Source organism: Crinia signifera, chromosome 4 (assembly GCF_055691185.1).
Source record: "Crinia signifera chromosome 4, ASM5569118v1, whole genome shotgun sequence".
Classification (NCBI taxonomy): domain Eukaryota; kingdom Metazoa; phylum Chordata; class Amphibia; order Anura; family Myobatrachidae; genus Crinia; species Crinia signifera.
This window is the reverse complement of record NC_139220.1, coordinates 294,744,184-294,757,908: the sequence shown is the minus strand read 5'-3', so window position 1 is coordinate 294,757,908 and position 13,725 is coordinate 294,744,184. Positions and strand designations below refer to the sequence as shown.

The 13,725-nt window shown below is 40.7% G+C and overlaps 40 non-coding genes across 40 annotated transcripts; 20 read left to right on the top strand and 20 right to left on the bottom strand.

Annotated features, from left to right (window-relative positions):
- The first annotated feature begins 58 nt into the window (after window positions 1-58).
- Window positions 59-130, top strand: TRNAE-UUC (transfer RNA glutamic acid (anticodon UUC)). Its single transcript has one exon. It is a non-coding gene; the product is annotated as a tRNA-Glu (tRNA).
- A 422-nt stretch (window positions 131-552) lies between these two features.
- TRNAM-CAU (transfer RNA methionine (anticodon CAU)) lies at window positions 553-625 on the bottom strand. The gene has a single exon. It is a non-coding gene; the product is annotated as a tRNA-Met (tRNA).
- Window positions 626-740: 115 nt separating this feature from the next.
- Window positions 741-812, top strand: TRNAE-UUC (transfer RNA glutamic acid (anticodon UUC)). The gene has a single exon. It is a non-coding gene; the product is annotated as a tRNA-Glu (tRNA).
- Window positions 813-1,234: 422 nt separating this feature from the next.
- Window positions 1,235-1,307, bottom strand: TRNAM-CAU (transfer RNA methionine (anticodon CAU)). The gene has a single exon. It is a non-coding gene; the product is annotated as a tRNA-Met (tRNA).
- A 115-nt stretch (window positions 1,308-1,422) lies between these two features.
- Window positions 1,423-1,494, top strand: TRNAE-UUC (transfer RNA glutamic acid (anticodon UUC)). The gene has a single exon. It is a non-coding gene; the product is annotated as a tRNA-Glu (tRNA).
- Window positions 1,495-1,916: 422 nt separating this feature from the next.
- TRNAM-CAU (transfer RNA methionine (anticodon CAU)) lies at window positions 1,917-1,989 on the bottom strand. Its single transcript has one exon. It is a non-coding gene; the product is annotated as a tRNA-Met (tRNA).
- Window positions 1,990-2,104: 115 nt separating this feature from the next.
- Window positions 2,105-2,176, top strand: TRNAE-UUC (transfer RNA glutamic acid (anticodon UUC)). The gene has a single exon. It is a non-coding gene; the product is annotated as a tRNA-Glu (tRNA).
- Window positions 2,177-2,598: 422 nt separating this feature from the next.
- On the bottom strand, window positions 2,599-2,671 carry TRNAM-CAU (transfer RNA methionine (anticodon CAU)). The gene has a single exon. It is a non-coding gene; the product is annotated as a tRNA-Met (tRNA).
- Window positions 2,672-2,786: 115 nt separating this feature from the next.
- TRNAE-UUC (transfer RNA glutamic acid (anticodon UUC)) lies at window positions 2,787-2,858 on the top strand. Its single transcript has one exon. It is a non-coding gene; the product is annotated as a tRNA-Glu (tRNA).
- Window positions 2,859-3,280: 422 nt separating this feature from the next.
- Window positions 3,281-3,353, bottom strand: TRNAM-CAU (transfer RNA methionine (anticodon CAU)). The gene has a single exon. It is a non-coding gene; the product is annotated as a tRNA-Met (tRNA).
- Window positions 3,354-3,468: 115 nt separating this feature from the next.
- TRNAE-UUC (transfer RNA glutamic acid (anticodon UUC)) lies at window positions 3,469-3,540 on the top strand. The gene has a single exon. It is a non-coding gene; the product is annotated as a tRNA-Glu (tRNA).
- A 422-nt stretch (window positions 3,541-3,962) lies between these two features.
- TRNAM-CAU (transfer RNA methionine (anticodon CAU)) lies at window positions 3,963-4,035 on the bottom strand. Its single transcript has one exon. It is a non-coding gene; the product is annotated as a tRNA-Met (tRNA).
- Window positions 4,036-4,150: 115 nt separating this feature from the next.
- TRNAE-UUC (transfer RNA glutamic acid (anticodon UUC)) lies at window positions 4,151-4,222 on the top strand. The gene has a single exon. It is a non-coding gene; the product is annotated as a tRNA-Glu (tRNA).
- A 423-nt stretch (window positions 4,223-4,645) lies between these two features.
- Window positions 4,646-4,718, bottom strand: TRNAM-CAU (transfer RNA methionine (anticodon CAU)). The gene has a single exon. It is a non-coding gene; the product is annotated as a tRNA-Met (tRNA).
- Window positions 4,719-4,833: 115 nt separating this feature from the next.
- TRNAE-UUC (transfer RNA glutamic acid (anticodon UUC)) lies at window positions 4,834-4,905 on the top strand. The gene has a single exon. It is a non-coding gene; the product is annotated as a tRNA-Glu (tRNA).
- Window positions 4,906-5,328: 423 nt separating this feature from the next.
- Window positions 5,329-5,401, bottom strand: TRNAM-CAU (transfer RNA methionine (anticodon CAU)). The gene has a single exon. It is a non-coding gene; the product is annotated as a tRNA-Met (tRNA).
- Window positions 5,402-5,516: 115 nt separating this feature from the next.
- TRNAE-UUC (transfer RNA glutamic acid (anticodon UUC)) lies at window positions 5,517-5,588 on the top strand. Its single transcript has one exon. It is a non-coding gene; the product is annotated as a tRNA-Glu (tRNA).
- A 421-nt stretch (window positions 5,589-6,009) lies between these two features.
- On the bottom strand, window positions 6,010-6,082 carry TRNAM-CAU (transfer RNA methionine (anticodon CAU)). The gene has a single exon. It is a non-coding gene; the product is annotated as a tRNA-Met (tRNA).
- A 115-nt stretch (window positions 6,083-6,197) lies between these two features.
- Window positions 6,198-6,269, top strand: TRNAE-UUC (transfer RNA glutamic acid (anticodon UUC)). Its single transcript has one exon. It is a non-coding gene; the product is annotated as a tRNA-Glu (tRNA).
- A 427-nt stretch (window positions 6,270-6,696) lies between these two features.
- Window positions 6,697-6,769, bottom strand: TRNAM-CAU (transfer RNA methionine (anticodon CAU)). The gene has a single exon. It is a non-coding gene; the product is annotated as a tRNA-Met (tRNA).
- A 115-nt stretch (window positions 6,770-6,884) lies between these two features.
- Window positions 6,885-6,956, top strand: TRNAE-UUC (transfer RNA glutamic acid (anticodon UUC)). The gene has a single exon. It is a non-coding gene; the product is annotated as a tRNA-Glu (tRNA).
- A 422-nt stretch (window positions 6,957-7,378) lies between these two features.
- Window positions 7,379-7,451, bottom strand: TRNAM-CAU (transfer RNA methionine (anticodon CAU)). Its single transcript has one exon. It is a non-coding gene; the product is annotated as a tRNA-Met (tRNA).
- A 101-nt stretch (window positions 7,452-7,552) lies between these two features.
- On the bottom strand, window positions 7,553-7,625 carry TRNAM-CAU (transfer RNA methionine (anticodon CAU)). Its single transcript has one exon. It is a non-coding gene; the product is annotated as a tRNA-Met (tRNA).
- Window positions 7,626-7,740: 115 nt separating this feature from the next.
- Window positions 7,741-7,812, top strand: TRNAE-UUC (transfer RNA glutamic acid (anticodon UUC)). Its single transcript has one exon. It is a non-coding gene; the product is annotated as a tRNA-Glu (tRNA).
- A 423-nt stretch (window positions 7,813-8,235) lies between these two features.
- Window positions 8,236-8,308, bottom strand: TRNAM-CAU (transfer RNA methionine (anticodon CAU)). The gene has a single exon. It is a non-coding gene; the product is annotated as a tRNA-Met (tRNA).
- A 115-nt stretch (window positions 8,309-8,423) lies between these two features.
- Window positions 8,424-8,495, top strand: TRNAE-UUC (transfer RNA glutamic acid (anticodon UUC)). The gene has a single exon. It is a non-coding gene; the product is annotated as a tRNA-Glu (tRNA).
- Window positions 8,496-8,916: 421 nt separating this feature from the next.
- TRNAM-CAU (transfer RNA methionine (anticodon CAU)) lies at window positions 8,917-8,989 on the bottom strand. The gene has a single exon. It is a non-coding gene; the product is annotated as a tRNA-Met (tRNA).
- A 115-nt stretch (window positions 8,990-9,104) lies between these two features.
- TRNAE-UUC (transfer RNA glutamic acid (anticodon UUC)) lies at window positions 9,105-9,176 on the top strand. The gene has a single exon. It is a non-coding gene; the product is annotated as a tRNA-Glu (tRNA).
- Window positions 9,177-9,597: 421 nt separating this feature from the next.
- On the bottom strand, window positions 9,598-9,670 carry TRNAM-CAU (transfer RNA methionine (anticodon CAU)). Its single transcript has one exon. It is a non-coding gene; the product is annotated as a tRNA-Met (tRNA).
- A 115-nt stretch (window positions 9,671-9,785) lies between these two features.
- On the top strand, window positions 9,786-9,857 carry TRNAE-UUC (transfer RNA glutamic acid (anticodon UUC)). The gene has a single exon. It is a non-coding gene; the product is annotated as a tRNA-Glu (tRNA).
- A 570-nt stretch (window positions 9,858-10,427) lies between these two features.
- Window positions 10,428-10,499, top strand: TRNAE-UUC (transfer RNA glutamic acid (anticodon UUC)). Its single transcript has one exon. It is a non-coding gene; the product is annotated as a tRNA-Glu (tRNA).
- A 427-nt stretch (window positions 10,500-10,926) lies between these two features.
- TRNAM-CAU (transfer RNA methionine (anticodon CAU)) lies at window positions 10,927-10,999 on the bottom strand. The gene has a single exon. It is a non-coding gene; the product is annotated as a tRNA-Met (tRNA).
- A 101-nt stretch (window positions 11,000-11,100) lies between these two features.
- Window positions 11,101-11,173, bottom strand: TRNAM-CAU (transfer RNA methionine (anticodon CAU)). The gene has a single exon. It is a non-coding gene; the product is annotated as a tRNA-Met (tRNA).
- Window positions 11,174-11,288: 115 nt separating this feature from the next.
- On the top strand, window positions 11,289-11,360 carry TRNAE-UUC (transfer RNA glutamic acid (anticodon UUC)). The gene has a single exon. It is a non-coding gene; the product is annotated as a tRNA-Glu (tRNA).
- A 423-nt stretch (window positions 11,361-11,783) lies between these two features.
- Window positions 11,784-11,856, bottom strand: TRNAM-CAU (transfer RNA methionine (anticodon CAU)). Its single transcript has one exon. It is a non-coding gene; the product is annotated as a tRNA-Met (tRNA).
- A 115-nt stretch (window positions 11,857-11,971) lies between these two features.
- On the top strand, window positions 11,972-12,043 carry TRNAE-UUC (transfer RNA glutamic acid (anticodon UUC)). Its single transcript has one exon. It is a non-coding gene; the product is annotated as a tRNA-Glu (tRNA).
- Window positions 12,044-12,465: 422 nt separating this feature from the next.
- Window positions 12,466-12,538, bottom strand: TRNAM-CAU (transfer RNA methionine (anticodon CAU)). Its single transcript has one exon. It is a non-coding gene; the product is annotated as a tRNA-Met (tRNA).
- Window positions 12,539-12,653: 115 nt separating this feature from the next.
- TRNAE-UUC (transfer RNA glutamic acid (anticodon UUC)) lies at window positions 12,654-12,725 on the top strand. The gene has a single exon. It is a non-coding gene; the product is annotated as a tRNA-Glu (tRNA).
- A 422-nt stretch (window positions 12,726-13,147) lies between these two features.
- On the bottom strand, window positions 13,148-13,220 carry TRNAM-CAU (transfer RNA methionine (anticodon CAU)). The gene has a single exon. It is a non-coding gene; the product is annotated as a tRNA-Met (tRNA).
- Window positions 13,221-13,335: 115 nt separating this feature from the next.
- Window positions 13,336-13,407, top strand: TRNAE-UUC (transfer RNA glutamic acid (anticodon UUC)). Its single transcript has one exon. It is a non-coding gene; the product is annotated as a tRNA-Glu (tRNA).
- Window positions 13,408-13,725: the final 318 nt, after the last annotated feature.

Genomic DNA, 13,725 nt, shown 5'->3' with positions numbered 1-13,725 from the left:
CACTGTCGGCAAGACAAATTTTGCTTGTATGAAACATTGAATTCAGTAGCTTTCAGCTTCCCATATGGTCTAGCGGTCAGGATTCCTGGTTTTCACCCAGGCGGCCTGGGTTCGACTCCCGGTATGGGATTGGAACCTTATTGTTAATTCAAGAGAGAATCAAAAGCATCGGAGCAAAAAAACTTCTGTTTGGTGTACTTCCAATTGCACATGTGATGCACTGCTTCCAGTTGCGACAAGTTTTTGGAATACTGATATGTCATCACGATTGTCTTTGACTCAAGACTTGTAACATTTCCAGATGTCTTGGAACTGCATGAGAAATGAAATTGTGGCTCACTAAGAACAAAAATTATGAAAAAAAACAGAACAATGCTTTATGCCCCCTTTTTTCCCTCTATTACACAAATTTCCAGAACAAAGTCCTATTCAACAAGGAAAATGCCGTCAGTTCCAATAGGTGTTCAGGCAACTTTATCAGAAACAGAGTTTAATTCTCAAATTCCAATGCACTCTTGTGAGGACAAAAGTCATGACAGACATCAAAAAGAATGCCCTGTGTGAGGCTTGAACTCACGACCTTCAGATTATGAGACTGACGCGCTACCTACTGCGCTAACAAGGCAACTTCTTGGTTGTGTTTGGTTTCAAAAAGGTACTGCACTTAGCATGAATAAATGTACACTGTCGGCAAGACAAATTTTGCTTGTATGAAACATTGAATTCAGTAGCTTTCAGCTTCCCATATGGTCTAGCGGTCAGGATTCCTGGTTTTCACCCAGGCGGCCCGGGTTCGACTCCCGGTATGGGAATGGAACCTTATTGTTAATTCAAGAGAGAATCAAAAGCATCGGAGCAAAAAAACTTCTGTTTGGTGTACTTCCAATTGCACATGTGATGCACTGCTTCCAGTTGCGACAAGTTTTTGGAATACTGATATGTCATCACGATTGTCCTTGACTCAAGACTTGTAACATTTCCAGATGTCTTAGAACTGCATGAGAAATGAAATTGTGGCTTACTAAGAACAAAAATTATGAAAAAAAACAGAACAATGCTTTATGCCCCCTTTTTTCCCTCTATTACACAAATTTCCAGAACAAAGTCCTATTCAACAAGGAAAATGCCGTCAGTTCCAATAGGTGTTCAGGCAACTTTATCAGAAACAGAGTTTAATTCTCAAATTCCAATGCACTCTTGTGAGGACAAAAGTCATGACAGACATCAAAAAGAATGTCCTGTGTGAGGCTTGAACTCACGACCTTCAGATTATGAGACTGACGCGCTACCTACTGCGCTAACAAGGCAACTTCTTGGTTGTGTTTGGTTTCAACAAGGTACTGCACTTAGCATGAATAAATGTACACTGTCGGCAAGACAAATTTTGCTTGTATGAAACATTGAATTCAGTAGCTTTCAGCTTCCCATATGGTCTAGCGGTCAGGATTCCTGGTTTTCACCCAGGCGGCCCGGGTTCGACTCCCGGTATGGGATTGGAACCTTATTGTTAATTCAAGAGAGAATCAAAAGCATCGGAGCAAAAAAACTTCTGTTTGGTGTACTTCCAATTGCACATGTGATGCACTGCTTCCAGTTGCGACAAGTTTTTGGAATACTGATATGTCATCACGATTGTCTTTGACTCAAGACTTGTAACATTTCCAGATGTCTTGGAACTGCATGAGAAATGAAATTGTGGCTCACTAAGAACAAAAATTATGAAAAAAAACAGAACAATGCTTTATGCCCCCTTTTTTCCCTCTATTACACAAATTTCCAGAACAAAGTCCTATTCAACAAGGAAAATGCCGTCAGTTCCAATAGGTGTTCAGGCAACTTTATCAGAAACAGAGTTTAATTCTCAAATTCCAATGCACTCTTGTGAGGACAAAAGTCATGACAGACATCAAAAAGAATGCCCTGTGTGAGGCTTGAACTCACGACCTTCAGATTATGAGACTGACGCGCTACCTACTGCGCTAACAAGGCAACTTCTTGGTTGTGTTTGGTTTCAAAAAGGTACTGCACTTAGCATGAATAAATGTACACTGTCGGCAAGACAAATTTTGCTTGTATGAAACATTGAATTCAGTAGCTTTCAGCTTCCCATATGGTCTAGCGGTCAGGATTCCTGGTTTTCACCCAGGCGGCCCGGGTTCGACTCCCGGTATGGGAATGGAACCTTATTGTTAATTCAAGAGAGAATCAAAAGCATCGGAGCAAAAAAACTTCTGTTTGGTGTACTTCCAATTGCACATGTGATGCACTGCTTCCAGTTGCGACAAGTTTTTGGAATACTGATATGTCATCACGATTGTCCTTGACTCAAGACTTGTAACATTTCCAGATGTCTTAGAACTGCATGAGAAATGAAATTGTGGCTTACTAAGAACAAAAATTATGAAAAAAAACAGAACAATGCTTTATGCCCCCTTTTTTCCCTCTATTACACAAATTTCCAGAACAAAGTCCTATTCAACAAGGAAAATGCCGTCAGTTCCAATAGGTGTTCAGGCAACTTTATCAGAAACAGAGTTTAATTCTCAAATTCCAATGCACTCTTGTGAGGACAAAAGTCATGACAGACATCAAAAAGAATGCCCTGTGTGAGGCTTGAACTCACGACCTTCAGATTATGAGACTGACGCGCTACCTACTGCGCTAACAAGGCAACTTCTTGGTTGTGTTTGGTTTCAAAAAGGTACTGCACTTAGCATGAATAAATGTACACTGTCGGCAAGACAAATTTTGCTTGTATGAAACATTGAATTCAGTAGCTTTCAGCTTCCCATATGGTCTAGCGGTCAGGATTCCTGGTTTTCACCCAGGCGGCCCGGGTTCGACTCCCGGTATGGGAATGGAACCTTATTGTTAATTCAAGAGAGAATCAAAAGCATCGGAGCAAAAAAACTTCTGTTTGGTGTACTTCCAATTGCACATGTGATGGACTGCTTCCAGTTGCGACAAGTTTTTGGAATACTGATATGTCATCACGATTGTCCTTGACTCAAGACTTGTAACATTTCCAGATGTCTTGGAACTGCATGAGAAATGGAATTGTGGCTCGCTAAGAACAAAAATTATGAAAAAAAAACAGAACAATGCTTTATGCCCCCTTTTTTCCTCTATTACACAAATTTCCAGAACAAAGTCCTATTCAACAAGGAAAATGCCGTCAGTTCCAATAGGTGTTCAGGCAACTTTATCAGAAACAGAGTTTAATTCTCAAATTCCAATGCACTCTTGTGAGGACAAAAGTCATGACAGACATCAAAAAGAATGCCCTGTGTGAGGCTTGAACTCACGACCTTCAGATTATGAGACTGACGCGCTACCTACTGCGCTAACAAGGCAACTTCTTGGTTGTGTTTGGTTTCAAAAAGGTACTGCACTTAGCATGAATAAATGTACACTGTCGGCAAGACAAATTTTGCTTGTATGAAACATTGAATTCAGTAGCTTTCAGCTTCCCATATGGTCTAGCGGTCAGGATTCCTGGTTTTCACCCAGGCGGCCCGGGTTCGACTCCCGGTATGGGAATGGAACCTTATTGTTAATTCAAGAGAGAATCAAAAGCATCGGAGCAAAAAAACTTCTGTTTGGTGTACTTCCAATTGCACATGTGATGCACTGCTTCCAGTTGCGACAAGTTTTTGGAATACTGATATGTCATCACGATTGTCCTTGACTCAAGACTTGTAACATTTCCAGATGTCTTAGAACTGCATGAGAAATGAAATTGTGGCTTACTAAGAACAAAAATTATGAAAATAAACAGAACAATGCTTTATGCCACCTTTTTTCCCTCTATTACACAAATTTCCAGAACAAAGTCCTATTCAACAAGGAAAATGCCGTCAGTTCCAATAGGTGTTCAGGCAACTTTATCAGAAACAGAGTTTAATTCTCAAATTCCAATGCACTCTTGTGAGGACAAAAGTCATGACAGACATCAAAAAGAATGCCCTGTGTGAGGCTTGAACTCACGACCTTCAGATTATGAGACTGACGTGCTACCTACTGCGCTAACAAGGCAACTTCTTGGTTGTGTTTGGTTTCAACAAGGTACTGCACTTAGCATGAATAAATGTACACTGTCGGCAAGACAAATTTTGCTTGTATGAAACATTGAATTCAGTAGCTTTCAGCTTCCCATATGGTCTAGCGGTCAGGATTCCTGGTTTTCACCCAGGCGGCCCGGGTTCGACTCCCGGTATGGGAATGGAACCTTATTGTTAATTCAAGAGAGAATCAAAAGCATCGGAGCAAAAAAACTTCTGTTTGGTGTACTTCCAATTGCACATGTGATGCACTGCTTCCAGTTGCGACAAGTTTTTGGAATACTGATATGTCATCACGATTGTCCTTGACTCAAGACTTGTAACATTTCCAGATGTCTTGGAACTGCATGAGAAATGGAATTGTGGCTCGCTAAGAACAAAAATTATGAAAAAAAAAACAGAACAATGCTTTATGCCCCCTTTTTTCCTCTATTACACAAATTTCCAGAACAAAGTCCTATTCAACAAGGAAAATGCCGTCAGTTCCAATAGGTGTTCAGGCAACTTTATCAGAAACAGAGTTTAATTCTCAAATTCCAATGCACTCTTGTGAGGACAAAAGTCATGACAGACATCAAAAAGAATGCCCTGTGTGAGGCTTGAACTCACGACCTTCAGATTATGAGACTGACGCGCTACCTACTGCGCTAACAAGGCAACTTCTTGGTTGTGTTTGGTTTCAAAAAGGTACTGCACTTAGCATGAATAAATGTACACTGTCGGCAAGACAAATTTTGCTTGTATGAAACATTGAATTCAGTAGCTTTCAGCTTCCCATATGGTCTAGCGGTCAGGATTCCTGGTTTTCACCCAGGCGGCCCGGGTTCGACTCCCGGTATGGGAATGGAACCTTATTGTTAATTCAAGAGAGAATCAAAAGCATCGGAGCAAAAAAACTTCTGTTTGGTGTACTTCCAATTGCACATGTGATGCACTGCTTCCAGTTGCGACAAGTTTTTGGAATACTGATATGTCATCACGATTGTCCTTGACTCAAGACTTGTAACATTTCCAGATGTCTTGGAACTGCATGAGAAATGAAATTGTGGCTCACTAAGAACAAAAATTATGAAAAAAAAACAGAACAATGCTTTATGCCCCCTTTTTTCCCTCTATTACACAAATTTCCAGAACAAAGTCCTATTCAACAAGGAAAATGCCGTCAGTTCCAATAGGTGTTCAGGCAACTTTATCAGAAACAGAGTTTAATTCTCAAATTCCAATGCACTCTTGTGAGGACAAAAGTCATGACAGACATCAAAAAGAATGCCCTGTGTGAGGCTTGAACTCACGACCTTCAGATTATGAGACTGATGCGCTACCTACTGCGCTAACAAGGCAACTTCTTGGTTGTGTTTGGTTTCAAAAAGGTACTGCACTTAGCATGAATAAATGTACACTGTCGGCAAGACAAATTTTGCTTGTATGAAACATTGAATTCAGTAGCTTTCAGCTTCCCATATGGTCTAGCGGTCAGGATTCCTGGTTTTCACCCAGGCGGCCCGGATTCGACTCCCGGTATGGGAATGGAACCTTATTGTTAATTCAAGAGAGAATCAAAAGCATCGGAGCAAAAAAACTTCTGTTTGGTGTACTTCCAATTGCACATGTGATGCACTGCTTCCAGTTGCGACAAGTTTTTGGAATACTGATATGTCATCACGATTGTCCTTGACTCAAGACTTGTAACATTTACAGATGTCTTGGAACTGCATGAGAAATGGAATTGTGGCTCACTAAGAACAAAAATTATGAAAAAGACCAGAACAATGCTTTATGCCCCCTTTTTTCCTCTATTACACAAATTTCCAGAACAAAGTCCTATTCAACAAGGAAAATGCTGTCAGTTCCAATAGGTGTTCAGGCAACTTTATCAGAAACAGAGTTTAATTCTCAAATTCCAATGCACTCTTGTGAGGACAAAAGTCATGACAGACATCAAAAAGAATGCCCTGTGTGAGGCTTGAACTCACGACCTTCAGATTATGAGACTGACGCGCTACCTACTGCGCTAACAAGGCAACTTCTTGGTTGTGTTTGGTTTCAACAAGGTACTGCACTTAGCATGAATAAATGTACACTGTCGGCAAGACAAATTTTGCTTGTATGAAACATTGAATTCAGTAACTTTCAGCTTCCCATATGGTCTAGCGGTCAGGATTCCTGGTTTTCACCCAGGCGGCCCGGGTTCGACTCCCGGTATGGGAATGGAACCTTATTGTTAATTCAAGAGAGAATCAAAAGCATCGGAGCAAAAAAACTTCGGTTTGGTGTACTTCCAATTGACAGTGCACATGTGATGCACTGCTTCCAGTTGCGACAAGTTTTTGGAATACTGATATGTCATCACGATTGTCCTTGACTCAAGACTTGTAACATTTCCAGATGTCTTGGAACTGCATGAGAAATGGAATTGTGGCTCACTAAGAACAAAAATTATGAAAAAGACCAGAACAATGCTTTATGCCCCCTTTTTTCCTCTATTACACAAATTTCCAGAACAAAGTCCTATTCAACAAGGAAAATGCCGTCAGTTCCAATAGGTGTTCAGGCAACTTTATCAGAAACAGAGTTTAATTCTCAAATTCCAATGCACTCTTGTGAGGACAAAAGTCATGACAGACATCAAAAAGAATGCCCTGTGTGAGGCTTGAACTCACGACCTTCAGATTATGAGACTGACGCGCTACCTACTGCGCTAACAAGGCAACTTCTTGGTTGTGTTTGGTTTCAACAAGGTACTGCACTTAGCATGAATAAATGTACACTGTCGGCAAGACAAATTTTGCTTGTATGAAACATTGAATTCAGTAGCTTTCAGCTTCCCATATGGTCTAGCGGTCAGGATTCCTGGTTTTCACCCAGGCGGCCCGGGTTCGACTCCCGGTATGGGAATGGAACCTTATTGTTAATTCAAGAGAGAATCAAAAGCATCGGAGCAAAAAAACTTCTGTTTGGTGTACTTCCAATTGCACATGTGATGCACTGCTTCCAGTTGCGACAAGTTTTTGGAATACTGATATGTCATCACGATTGTCTTTGACTCAAGACTTGTAACATTTCCAGATGTCTTGGAACTGCATGAGAAATGAAATTGTGGCTCACTAAGAACAAAAATTATGAAAAAAAACAGAACAATGCTTTATGCCCCCTTTTTTCCCTCTATTACACAAATTTCCAGAACAAAGTCCTATTCAACAAGGAAAATGCCGTCAGTTCCAATAGGTGTTCAGGCAACTTTATCAGAAACAGAGTTTAATTCTCAAATTCCAATGCACTCTTGTGAGGACAAAAGTCATGACAGACATCAAAAAGAATGCCCTGTGTGAGGCTTGAACTCACGACCTTCAGATTATGAGACTGACGCGCTACCTACTGCGCTAACAAGGCAACTTCTTGGTTGTGTTTGGTTTCAACAAGGTACTGCACTTAATTCTCAAATTCCAATGCACTCTTGTGAGGACAAAAGTCATGACAGACATCAAAAAGAAGGCCCTGTGTGAGGCTTGAACTCACGACCTTCAGATTATGAGACTGATGCGCTACCTACTGCGCTAACAAGGCAACTTCTTGGTTGTGTTTGGTTTCAAAAAGGTACTGCACTTAGCATGAATAAATGTACACTGTCGGCAAGACAAATTTTGCTTGTATGAAACATTGAATTCAGTAGCTTTCAGCTTCCCATATGGTCTAGCGGTCAGGATTCCTGGTTTTCACCCAGGCGGCCCGGGTTCGACTCCCGGTATGGGAATGGAACCTTATTGTTAATTCAAGAGAGAATCAAAAGCATCGGAGCAAAAAAACTTCTGTTTGGTGTACTTCCAATTGCACATGTGATGCACTGCTTCCAGTTGCGACAAGTTTTTGGAATACTGATATGTCATCACGATTGTCCTTGACTCAAGACTTGTAACATTTCCAGATGTCTTGGAACTGCATGAGAAATGAAATTGTGGCTCACTAAGAACAAAAATTATGAAAAAAAAACAGAACAATGCTTTATGCCCCCTTTTTTCCCTCTATTACACAAATTTCCAGAACAAAGTCCTATTCAACAAGGAAAATGCCGTCAGTTCCAATAGGTGTTCAGGCAACTTTATCAGAAACAGAGTTTAATTCTCAAATTCCAATGCACTCTTGTGAGGACAAAAGTCATGACAGACATCAAAAAGAATGCCCTGTGTGAGGCTTGAACTCACGACCTTCAGATTATGAGACTGATGCGCTACCTACTGCGCTAACAAGGCAACTTCTTGGTTGTGTTTGGTTTCAAAAAGGTACTGCACTTAGCATGAATAAATGTACACTGTCGGCAAGACAAATTTTGCTTGTATGAAACATTGAATTCAGTAGCTTTCAGCTTCCCATATGGTCTAGCGGTCAGGATTCCTGGTTTTCACCCAGGCGGCCCGGATTCGACTCCCGGTATGGGAATGGAACCTTATTGTTAATTCAAGAGAGAATCAAAAGCATCGGAGCAAAAAAACTTCTGTTTGGTGTACTTCCAATTGCACATGTGATGCACTGCTTCCAGTTGCGACAAGTTTTTGGAATACTGATATGTCATCACGATTGTCCTTGACTCAAGACTTGTAACATTTACAGATGTCTTGGAACTGCATGAGAAATGGAATTGTGGCTCACTAAGAACAAAAATTATGAAAAAGACCAGAACAATGCTTTATGCCCCCTTTTTTCCTCTATTACACAAATTTCCAGAACAAAGTCCTATTCAACAAGGAAAATGCTGTCAGTTCCAATAGGTGTTCAGGCAACTTTATCAGAAACAGAGTTTAATTCTCAAATTCCAATGCACTCTTGTGAGGACAAAAGTCATGACAGACATCAAAAAGAATGCCCTGTGTGAGGCTTGAACTCACGACCTTCAGATTATGAGACTGACGCGCTACCTACTGCGCTAACAAGGCAACTTCTTGGTTGTGTTTGGTTTCAACAAGGTACTGCACTTAGCATGAATAAATGTACACTGTCGGCAAGACAAATTTTGCTTGTATGAAACATTGAATTCAGTAACTTTCAGCTTCCCATATGGTCTAGCGGTCAGGATTCCTGGTTTTCACCCAGGCGGCCCGGGTTCGACTCCCGGTATGGGAATGGAACCTTATTGTTAATTCAAGAGAGAATCAAAAGCATCGGAGCAAAAAAACTTCTGTTTGGTGTACTTCCAATTGCACATGTGATGCACTGCTTCCAGTTGCGACAAGTTTTTGGAATACTGATATGTCATCACGATTGTCCTTGACTCAAGACTTGTAACATTTCCAGATGTCTTGGAACTGCATGAGAAATGGAATTGTGGCTCAATAAGAACAAAAATTATGAAAAAAAACAGAACAATGCTTTATGCCCCCTTTTTTCCTCTATTACACAAATTTCCAGAACAAAGTCCTATTCAACAAGGAAAATGCCGTCAGTTCCAATAGGTGTTCAGGCAACTTTATCAGAAACAGAGTTTAATTCTCAAATTCCAATGCACTCTTGTGAGGACAAAAGTCATGACAGACATCAAAAAGAATGCCCTGTGTGAGGCTTGAACTCACGACCTTCAGATTATGAGACTGACGCGCTACCTACTGCGCTAACAAGGCAACTTCTTGGTTGTGTTTGGTTTCAACAAGGTACTGCACTTAGCATGAATAAATGTACACTGTCGGCAAGACGAATTTTGCTTGTATGAAACATTGAATTCAGTAGCTTTCAGCTTCCCATATGGTCTAGCGGTCAGGATTCCTGGTTTTCACCCAGGCGGCCCGGGTTCGACTCCCGGTATGGGAATGGAACCTTATTGTTAATTCAAGAGAGAATCAAAAGCATCGGAGCAAAAAAACTTCAGTTTGGTGTACTTCCAATTGACAGTGCACATGTGATGCACTGCTTCCAGTTGCGACAAGTTTTTGGAATACTGATATGTCATCACGATTGTCCTTGACTCAAGACTTGTAACATTTCCAGATGTCTTGGAACTGCATGAGAAATGGAATTGTGGCTCACTAAGAACAAAAATTATGAAAAAGACCAGAACAATGCTTTATGCCCCCTTTTTTCCTCTATTACACAAATTTCCAGAACAAAGTCCTATTCAACAAGGAAAATGCCGTCAGAACAATGCTTTATAAGTTTTATAAGTTTTTGGAATACTGATATGTCATCACGATTGTCCTTGACTCAAGACTTGTAACATTTCCAGATGTCTTGGAACTGCATGAGAAATGGAATTGTGGCTCACTAAGAACAAAAATTATGAAAAAGACCAGAACAATGCACTGCACTTAGCATGAATAAATGTACACTGTCGGCAAGACAAATTTTGCTTGTATGAAACATTGAATTCAGTAGCTTTCAGCTTCCCATATGGTCTAGCGGTCAGGATTCCTGGTTTTCACCCAGGCGGCCCGGGTTCGACTCCCGGTATGGGAATGGAACCTTATTGTTAATTCAAGAGAGAATCAAAAGCATCGGAGCAAAAAAACTTCGGTTTGGTGTACTTCCAATTGACAGTGCACATGTGATGCACTGCTTCCAGTTGCGACAAGTTTTTGGAATACTGATATGTCATCACGATTGTCCTTGACTCAAGACTTGTAACATTTCCAGATGTCTTGGAACTGCATGAGAAATGGAATTGTGGCTCACTAAGAACAAAAATTATGAAAAAGACCAGAACAATGCTTTATGCCCCCTTTTTTCCTCTATTACACAAATTTCCAGAACAAAGTCCTATTCAACAAGGAAAATGCCGTCAGTTCCAATAGGTGTTCAGGCAACTTTATCAGAAACAGAGTTTAATTCTCAAATTCCAATGCACTCTTGTGAGGACAAAAGTCATGACAGACATCAAAAAGAATGCCCTGTGTGAGGCTTGAACTCACGACCTTCAGATTATGAGACTGACGCGCTACCTACTGCGCTAACAAGGCAACTTCTTGGTTGTGTTTGGTTTCAACAAGGTACTGCACTTAATTCTCAAATTCCAATGCACTCTTGTGAGGACAAAAGTCATGACAGACATCAAAAAGAAGGCCCTGTGTGAGGCTTGAACTCACGACCTTCAGATTATGAGACTGATGCGCTACCTACTGCGCTAACAAGGCAACTTCTTGGTTGTGTTTGGTTTCAAAAAGGTACTGCACTTAGCATGAATAAATGTACACTGTCGGCAAGACAAATTTTGCTTGTATGAAACATTGAATTCAGTAGCTTTCAGCTTCCCATATGGTCTAGCGGTCAGGATTCCTGGTTTTCACCCAGGCGGCCCGGGTTCGACTCCCGGTATGGGAATGGAACCTTATTGTTAATTCAAGAGAGAATCAAAAGCATCGGAGCAAAAAAACTTCTGTTTGGTGTACTTCCAATTGCACATGTGATGCACTGCTTCCAGTTGCGACAAGTTTTTGGAATACTGATATGTCATCACGATTGTCCTTGACTCAAGACTTGTAACATTTCCAGATGTCTTGGAACTGCATGAGAAATGAAATTGTGGCTCACTAAGAACAAAAATTATGAAAAAAAAACAGAACAATGCTTTATGCCCCCTTTTTTCCCTCTATTACACAAATTTCCAGAACAAAGTCCTATTCAACAAGGAAAATGCCGTCAGTTCCAATAGGTGTTCAGGCAACTTTATCAGAAACAGAGTTTAATTCTCAAATTCCAATGCACTCTTGTGAGGACAAAAGTCATGACAGACATCAAAAAGAATGCCCTGTGTGAGGCTTGAACTCACGACCTTCAGATTATGAGACTGATGCGCTACCTACTGCGCTAACAAGGCAACTTCTTGGTTGTGTTTGGTTTCAAAAAGGTACTGCACTTAGCATGAATAAATGTACACTGTCGGCAAGACAAATTTTGCTTGTATGAAACATTGAATTCAGTAGCTTTCAGCTTCCCATATGGTCTAGCGGTCAGGATTCCTGGTTTTCACCCAGGCGGCCCGGGTTCGACTCCCGGTATGGGAATGGAACCTTATTGTTAATTCAAGAGAGAATCAAAAGCATCGGAGCAAAAAAACTTCTGTTTGGTGTACTTCCAATTGCACATGTGATGCACTGCTTCCAGTTGCGACAAGTTTTTGGAATACTGATATGTCATCACGATTGTCCTTGACTCAAGACTTGTAACATTTCCAGATGTCTTGGAACTGCATGAGAAATGAAATTGTGGCTCACTAAGAACAAAAATTATGAAAAAAAACAGAACAATGCTTTATGCCCCCTTTTTTCCCTCTATTACACAAATTTCCAGAACAAAGTCCTATTCAACAAGGAAAATGCCGTCAGTTCCAATAGGTGTTCAGGCAACTTTATCAGAAACAGAGTTTAATTCTCAAATTCCAATGCACTCTTGTGAGGACAAAAGTCATGACAGACATCAAAAAGAATGCCCTGTGTGAGGCTTGAACTCACGACCTTCAGATTATGAGACTGACGCGCTACCTACTGCGCTAACAAGGCAACTTCTTGGTTGTGTTTGGTTTCAACAAGGTACTGCACTTAGCATGAATAAATGTACACTGTCGGCAAGACAAATTTTGCTTGTATGAAACATTGAATTAAGTAGCTTTCAGCTTCCCATATGGTCTAGCGGTCAGTATTCCTGGTTTTCACCCAGGCGGCCAGGGTTCGACTCCCGGTATGGGAATGGAACCTTATTGTTAATTCAAGAGAGAATCAAAAGCATCGGAGCAAAAAAACTTCTGTTTGGTGTACTTCCAATTGCACATGTGATGCACTGCTTCCAGTTGCGACAAGTTTTTGGAATACTGATATGTCATCACGATTGTCTTTGACTCAAGACTTGTAACATTTCCAGATGTCTTGGAACTGCATGAGAAATGAAATTGTGGCTCACTAAGAACAAAAATTATGAAAAAAAACAGAACAATGCTTTATGCCCCCTTTTTTCCCTCTATTACACAAATTTCCAGAACAAAATCCTATTCAACAAGGAAAATGCCGTCAGTTCCAATAGGTGTTCAGGCAACTTTATCAGAAACAGAGTTTAATTCTCAAATTCCAATGCACTCTTGTGAGGACAAAAGTCATGACAGACATCAAAAAGAATGCCCTGTGTGAGGCTTGAACTCACGACCTTCAGATTATGAGACTGACGCGCTACCTACTGCGCTAACAAGGCAACTTCTTGGTTGTGTTTGGTTTCAACAAGGTACTGCACTTAGCATGAATAAATGTACACTGTCGGCAAGACAAATTTTGCTTGTATGAAACATTGAATTCAGTAGCTTTCAGCTTCCCATATGGTCTAGCGGTCAGTATTCCTGGTTTTCACCCAGGCGGCCAGGGTTCGACTCCCGGTATGGGAATGGAACCTTATTGTTAATTCAAGAGAGAATCAAAAGCATCGGAGCAAAAAAACTTCTGTTTGGTGTACTTCCAATTGCACATGTGATGCACTGCTTCCAGTTGCGACAAGTTTTTGGAATACTGATATGTCATCACGATTGTCTTTGACTCAAGACTTGTAACATTTCCAGATGTCTTGGAACTGCATGAGAAATGAAATTGTGGCTCACTAAGAACAAAAATTATGAAAAAAAACAGAACAATGCTTTATGCCCCCTTTTTTCCCTCTATTACACAAATTTCCAGAACAAAGTCCTATTCAACAAGGAAAATGCCGT